The 7766-nt window shown below is 43.0% G+C and overlaps 1 protein-coding gene across 7 annotated transcripts in view; it reads left to right on the top strand.

Moving 5' to 3' along the window:
* The first annotated feature begins 259 nt into the window (after positions 1-259).
* Positions 260-7766, top strand: part of Atg13 (autophagy related 13) — a 38980-nt gene continuing 31473 nt past the window's right edge. For all 7 annotated transcript variants that reach the window (XM_029536383.1, XM_029536380.1, XM_029536379.1 and 4 more), the window contains exon 1: positions 260-604. The gene's annotated coding sequence lies outside the window, so the exon portion shown is untranslated. The remainder of the gene's footprint in view (positions 605-7766) is intronic.

Here is a 7766-nt window from a genome sequence, read left to right as displayed (position 1 = left end):
TCAGCGCCGGCCCCACGCCGCGTCTTCAGCACCTCGGCCACCGCGGCTTGCGTTTCTCTTCCGTACATTCCACACAAAGCCCAGTCTCCTACTCCCCAAATTCCTTCCCAAACTCTTTTTGTTTTCCCTAAAAGCTTTAAAATTAAGCACATGATTTATTTCTGGAAAGAAACTGCCTTTTCTGAGGGCTCTGATGTACAGAAATATTAAATAGGTCGTCTGTGGTGTAGCGAAAGTGCAGCTGAAGTTAGGCAGCTGTATTTCCCCCGTAGCGCTCTACCTCCCCACCGCCTGCACTGAAGCGGATGAAAACAAACACTAAGGATGGCGGCGCCGGGCAGCGACTGGTTGCTGGCTTAGGGCGGGAGAGATCGTTTGAGGGGTGAAGGGGAAGCTCTGAGAAAAACCAGTCGACACCAGTCCGACAGCTTTTTCAGTTCTGGGATCCGGGAGCCTCGTTAGCGTGAGGTATCTCTCTGCGACCTGTGCTGTCACTACCGCCCCGGAGCGCGGAACCCTCTGCCGGGAGGTGCAGCTGGCCGGCCCCAGGCCCCGGCCTCCGGAATGAGAGCCCGGAGCCACTCTCTGTGCCGTAGCTTCGCAGGTACTCACTTTTGAGGGTAATGACCCCCGGATCTTTCAGCGCCCCCGAGTGGGAGGTCACTGATCTGCGTTCCCTTGGCCACCTCCTTGGGGACACCCAAGCCAAGCAACCGAGGTTCAGTTCCATAATCCCCTCATTATGTTTTCTACGGGAAGTTGGGTTGGTGTAGACCCTATTGGCTCTTGAGACGTCCCAACCGTTACAGACATCCCCCGAAATTTCCTTGCTCTGTCTCTTTGGGTTATGTCAAAAAGATCTGTTGGAGAACATTTGTAGGGCCGTAACTCCGGAGGTGGGTATCAAGATGGGTAAGGTAAGTTTTCAATCAATTCAAAAAAAATTTTTTAATGCCAAATATGTAGTCCTCGTGTAGGTGAGGGTGACTTCACTAGTGAGAAAAGGGACTGTGTTCTTACTGGCAGTGGAACAACATTCGCAAACCTATTCTCATTAAATATCTAAGTGGCTAAGCACCGTCTTGAGCTAGTCACTTACGCATCTCAGTTTTAAATCTCTCATTCACTTTTTTCCTAGTTAATCTGCTCAATCCGTCCTCAAGGTAACATTCCTTTTTTTTTTTTTTTTTTTTTTTTTTTTTCCTCTCCCCTCCCCGCTCAGTGGTAGCCCATAGCCCAGGTTGGCCTTAAACTCCTGTTATCCTCTTCACTCAGCCTCCTGAGTAGCTGAGAATACCAACTCAGGCTGTCACATACCTAGGTTGGGATAGTTGGAAATAGGGTTCAGCTATGCAGCCAGGGTTTGTTTGCCTTGAATTACTGGTCCTCCTTCCCCGCATCGTAAGTGTTGAGATTATCCAGCACATACCATCCTGTCTTTTTTTTTTTTTTGAAATTTTCCTAATGAACTATGTACATGTTTGTTTATATGTATACAGTAATTATATATTTATACACAAACACATATGTGTTCTTTCTTGAGATTTAACCTATCACTCTGCTCAGTCTACTACAGAGCTATATTCACAACCAACTAATCTCTGCATTTTAAGACAAGATCTTTTTGTGTATTACACTTGTTGGCCTGGAACTCACTATGTAGACTGGCTAGCATTGAACTTGTGAGCAGTCCTCTTGTCTCCCCAGGGCTGGGCTATAGGCTTGTAATACCATGCTCAGCCAAACACCTCTCTCTCTCTCTCTCTCTCTCTCTCTCTCTCTCTCTCTCTCTCTCTCTCTGTGTGTTTTTGTGTGTATGGACTCACTATGTAGACTGGCTAGCATTGAACTTGTGAGCAGTCCTCTTGTCTCCCCAGGGCTGGGCTATAGGCTTGTAATACCATGCTCAGCCAAANNCCTCTCTCTCTCTCTCTCTCTCTCTCTCTCTCTCTCTCTGTCCCTGTCTCTCTGCCTGCTGTTGTAGGTCTTTGAGACAGGATATTTATATATCCTAGGCTGGCTTTCAGTTTATTTAGTTTTGAGTGACCTTGAACTCCTGAATCTCTCCCTTCTGAATACTGGAAGTGTGAACTACCATACCAAACACTAAAGACTGAATTTAAACCTTTTAAAGGCTTATAACTCATTAAAATTATTTCACATTCATTTTAAATACCTGCCTGCTTTTAACTGTAGAGTGCATGTGGAGCAACTTATTAGAAAAATATTCTGCGCCAGGTGTGGCGGTGCACGCCTTTAATCCCAGCACTTGGGAGGCCGAGGCAGGTGAATTTCTGAGTTCGAGGCCAGCCTGGTCTACAGAGTGAGTTCCAGAGTTCCAGGACAGCCAGGGTTACACAGAGAAACCCTGTCTCGAAAAACCAAATAAAAAAAAAAAAAAAAGAAAAGAAAAGAAAAATATTCTGGGGGGCTGGAGAAATGGCTCAGTGGTCAAGACCACTGACTGCTCTTTCAGGGGTCCTGAGTTCAAATCCCAGAAACCACATGGTGGCTTCCATCCTTAACAAGATCTGACTCCCTCTTCTGGAGTGTCTGAAGACAGCTACAGTGTACTTACATATAATAAATAAATCTTTAAAAAGAAAAGAAAAGTCTTCTAAAGGCCATTGTAGGCTGCACAGGCAGCCTAATGTCCTTGGTCACAAGAGAAGGGATATGAGTGTGAATCACCTCTACTTAGAAAAGCAACAGAATGGCCATGTTAGGAAAAGTATTGGCTAAGTGAAGAATTAATAGAAGTCATAACAGGATTACAGCTTTGGAAAATGCTGCTTCCAAATGAATAAAATGTAGAGTTAAAAGACATTTTATAGTCCTTGTCATTTTAAGGGGGTTACCTCTCCCTTTTAGTGTTGCCAATAGCTTTCTTATTTAAAGATAACTTAAGATGGCATTAAGGTCAGAGTCTCTAAGGTGGGTGTTAATTAGATACTGTTTTAAATAAGGATTTATTGTTTTGTTCATTATTTTACCTTTAACCTTTTGTGGATGTTTTCCTCTCCTCCCTCGCCAGCATTTATGTTTGGATTTTGTTTATTTTGTGTGTAGCTCTTGGACGGCCTGGGAGCCTGAGGTTTCCTTCCGTCTTATTGCCCCAGTTCCCGGATTCTAAGCATTCACTTCCACACCATGGTAGATGTTTTTTTGTTTGTTTGTTTTTTGTTTTTGTTTTTAAAGTGCATTTGTGCTGTGTTGTTTGGTGTGCAAACATAAATAGCTACTATATTTCTAGAGATTATATTCTGATTTTTTTCCACTGAATATTCTGATTTCTGTGTGCACCCGTGTGTGTGTGTGTGTGTGTGTGTGTGTGTGTGTGTGTGTGTGCGCGCGTGCATTTGTGTGCATGCCTAAAGTCAAAATCAGGTGTTTTTTGTTAACTTCTGTCTTATATGTGGCGACAAGGTCTCACAACACCTGGAGCTTGCTGCTTTTGCTATACTGGCTGGCCAGCAAGCTTCCCATGTTCCCTCTGTGTCTACCTCCACTGGTGATGGGCTAGAGCTGCTTTCTGTATTGCCTGGGTTTTACATGGATGCTGTGAACATGAAGTTAGGTCCTCATACATGGGTAGTAAACATTTTAGGCACTGAACAATTTTGCAGCCCAAAATTCTGATTTACTATAATATCACGTTATCACTCCTTCCATTGTTGCCTTCTTGTCTTTCTTTATTTTTTAAATTAGTTGTTAGGAGTATACTCAGATGCCATAATGAGTGTGTGGAGTCAGTAAGTCGTGTCCTTCCATCTTTATGTGCATTGGTATTGAATGCTGACCTCCTAGGCCTTCAGATTTGGACATCCAGTGTCATTACTAGCTGAGCCATGCTGCCTTCCCCTCCACTTTGACTTTATTACAGTAGCACTTCAGTTGGTGTTGAATAACTTGGAAAGTTACCATATCTGATTTAAAAGTTTTTTTTGGATGGATATCACTTGCTGCCAAGCCTGATTTACCTGAGTTTAATCCTGGAGACCCACATGGTAGAAGGAAAGAACTTAACTCCCACAAGCTATCCTTTGATGCACACCACACAAATGTCTCACCCCAAAGAGATGAACAAATCAGTGCAATTATAAAAACTTTTAAGTTTTTATGGAATTTACTCTTTTTTTTTTTTTTTGGTTTTTCGAGACAGGGTTTCTCTGTGTAGCCCTGGCTGTCCTGGAACTCACTCTGTAGACCAGGCTGGCCTCGAACTCAGAAATCTGCCTGCCTCTGCCTCCCGAGTGCTGGGATTAAAGGCGTGCGCCACCACGCCCAGCTTGGAATTTACTCTTAAACTATCATCTTTCTTACAAGGATGGAGTTAAACTTTAGAGTGGGTAAAGACTTGATCTTTGTTGACCATCCCTAACTTGAGGCCCTGTAGCATAAACCTAGCTTCATTTGAAAAACAAAAGACAGTTCACAATTGGCCATACCTTTAATCTTAGCACTCTGGAGGCCCAGGTACTGAGTTCAAGGCCAACCTGATCTAAAGAGTAAGTTCTAGAAATACTGTCTCAAAAAAATCAAAACAAGGATTGCAGAGATGGCCCAGTGGTTAAGAGCACTGACTGCTCTTCCAGAGGTCATAAGTTCAATTCCCAGCAACCATATGGTGGCTCACAACCATCTGTGATCTGATGCCCTCTTCTAGTGTGTCTGAAGACAGCAACAGTATATTCATATATATAAAATAAATCTTTCTAAAAAAAATCAAAACAAACAAAAAGAAATTTCACTCAAAAATGTGAATTTTAGGCCAGCTCGAGCAATAAAGTGAAACCCTTCCTCAGAAACAAATCTGACTGGAGAAAAATGTATGGTGGCTACCATATGGAGATGGTTCTGTGGTTAAAAGCACTGACTGTTCTTCCAGGAAACTCAGGTTTGATTCCAGAAGATCTTTGTAACTCATTTCAGGGAATCTGATACCCTGTTTATGGCCTTTGCATGAATGTGGTGTTCAGGCAAAACACCCATAGACATAAAATGGAAATAAATACCTTAGAAAACCGAGACATGTCTGGGTGGGGTCTGAAGGCCTGTAACACACCTATCACTAAGATCTTGAGATGATCTCTAACTGAAGGTCATACTCCCTAGTTCTTGGCCGCCCAGAGAATAATCCAAAACAAAGGAGGTAAAGAATAACAAAAAGGCACGTGATACAGGAGTTGAAAAGGAATCCTTTGAAGACTAGTGGGGAAGTGCATTCACACAGTTCCTTAAATGAAATTTTAAGCCTGGAGGTTCTGTTGCTTGAGGCCATCTCTTGAATTAAAAGCCAGTCTGGACTACAGAGTGATTTCAGCACAGCCAGGAGTACACAGGAAAAACCCTGTCTTGAAAGGCAGAAAAGAAAATGAAAATTTAGACTTTCATGACCTAGCAGCTTCTCTCCTGAGTGTCTACTTAGAATTGACACTTGTGTTGGTAGCAGCATTGTTAATCAGAGCTAAAACAGAAGCAACTCAAATAAGTACATCAGGTAAGTGGATAAGAAAACTATTCATATGCAGTGTTACTTCGTCTTCCAAAAGACTGCTCTCAGATGTACTGGCCTCGGTAGTGTTGTCAACTTGCTTGGCTTAGATCACCTGGGAAAGGGGTCTGGGTTCACTTTACCAGATTGTTCTGTGGGGCTTTGCTTTGTTTACTAAATGACGTAGAAGGTCAATGGACTGCACCATCTCTAGTTGGGTATTTCTGGTCTTCATGGTTTCTGCTGCACCCTTTTGTGTGTGTGTTCCCTAGTTGGAGGCAATTACTGCACAGAAGAGCAAGCAGTCAAACTTCACATTCTAGCTTCAAGTGCCTGCTCTGACTTCCTTCACTGTTGGACTGAAACTATAACTTGAAATACCACCCATTTTTGCTTGTTTGTTTTTGAGATGGGGTCTTTATATGTAACTCTTGCTAACCTGAAACTGTATGTAGACCAGGGTGGGATCTGAAATTGTTTGCCACAAGGCTTATTCCTAATGAATTTTTTTGTTTGTTTGTTTGGTTTTTTTTGTTTTTTGGTTTTTTGTGGTCGTGGTATTTGTTACAACAACAAAAAGGAAACTAGAGCACACGCTGGCATATGAACAAATCTTTAGGACATTATGCTAAGAAATTCAGCAGATAAATACTGTATGATTCTGTGATACTTAGAATCCACAAAGTCATGGCCCTTGGTAATTTCCAGGTGCTAGAAGAGTTTTGGAATGGGAAGATAGGGCTTAATGTCTACATAGTTTCAGGTTTGTAAGATGAAAACAGTTCGGAATGGATGCTAGTGGTGGTAATATATTGTAGGTATATTTAATACCATTGATCTGTTCACTAAAAAATGGGCAAGATGGTAAATTTTACTTTTTTTTTTTTTTTTTTTCCCAGATAGGGTTTCTCTGTGTAGCCCCTGGCTGTTCTGGAATTCACTTTGTAGACCAGGCTGGCCTCGAACTCAGAAATCCGCCTGCCTCTGCCTCCCAAGTGCTGGGATTAAAGGCGTGCGCCACCAACGCCCGGCAAATTTTACTTTTTTATGTGGTGATAAGGATAGAACATAACAAAACCAACTTTACTGTGTTTGCTAGGCACCCTAGCCAAGGTCATACTTGATTTTGTTTTGTCTTTGTGGTGCTGGGGACAAATTTCTAGACTTTGCCACGTTCTCACGTGTGTTTCTTTGTTCCTTTGAATTTGAGATGGGGTGGGGTGGGAGGGTGGGGAGGTGGTGTTCTCAAAGGTACTATGTTTAGCCAAGAATGACTTTCAGCTTCTGATCCTTCTATCTCTACCTCCCACATGCTGTGATCACAAGCCCAGTTCACCACACCAGATTTATTTATGCTTTTACTACAATATCTTACTGGGATTACAGATGTGAATAACCATGTCTGTCTGGTCCAGATGATACCTGGTGGTGGTGGTATAATATGTTGTGCTAGTGCCTCTGTGCTGTGGCCAGAACAGGACATGGCCTTCTTCCCTTCAGACAGACTTACTGAACCCAGAGATAGTTTTGCCAGCCATCCCACTGATTCTGCTCCTGCTGCCCTCACCAATTCTGTGATGACAAGATTTACCTGGCCACACCTTGATTTTTTTCGGGAGTGGTACAGATCCAAACTTAGGTCCTCCTGTTTGTATATAAGTGCTGTTAGCCACTGAATTTTCTTCCCAGCCGCCCCCAAGATAATTTATGTTATACATACTTTACCAAAATAAAATAGAAAGAGAGCACTTGTTGCTTTTGCAGAGGACCTAGATTTGGTTCCCAATACCCATGTAGTAGCTCACAAACATCTGTAACTGCAGTTCCAGGAGATCTAATGCTCTTTTTTGATTTCTGCAGACACCAGGCATACATGTGGTACACATACATACATGTGGGCACAACAATTCTACACATAAATTTTTTTTTTGGTTTTTCGAGACAGGGTTTCTCTGTATAGCCCTGGCTGTCCGGGAACTCACTTTGTAGACCAGGCTGGCCTCGAGCTCAGAAATCCGCCTGCCTTTGCCTCCCGTGTGCTGGGATTAAAGGTGTGCGCCACCACGCCTGGCCCATAAATATTTTTAAAAATTGAACAACATAGGCTAGAGAGACATTCAACAGTTAAGAGCATATTTGGAGCCAGGTGTGGTGGCGCATGCCTTTAATCCCAGCACTCAGGAGGCAGAGACAGGCAGATTTCTGAGTTCAAGGCCAGCCATGTCTACAGAGTGAGTTCCAAGACAGCCAGGGCTACACAGAGAAACCCTGT

Source organism: Mus pahari, chromosome 3 (genome assembly GCF_900095145.1).
Source record: "Mus pahari chromosome 3, PAHARI_EIJ_v1.1, whole genome shotgun sequence".
Lineage (NCBI taxonomy): Eukaryota > Metazoa > Chordata > Mammalia > Rodentia > Muridae > Mus > Mus pahari.
This window is presented reverse-complemented; position numbering and strand designations above follow the sequence as displayed.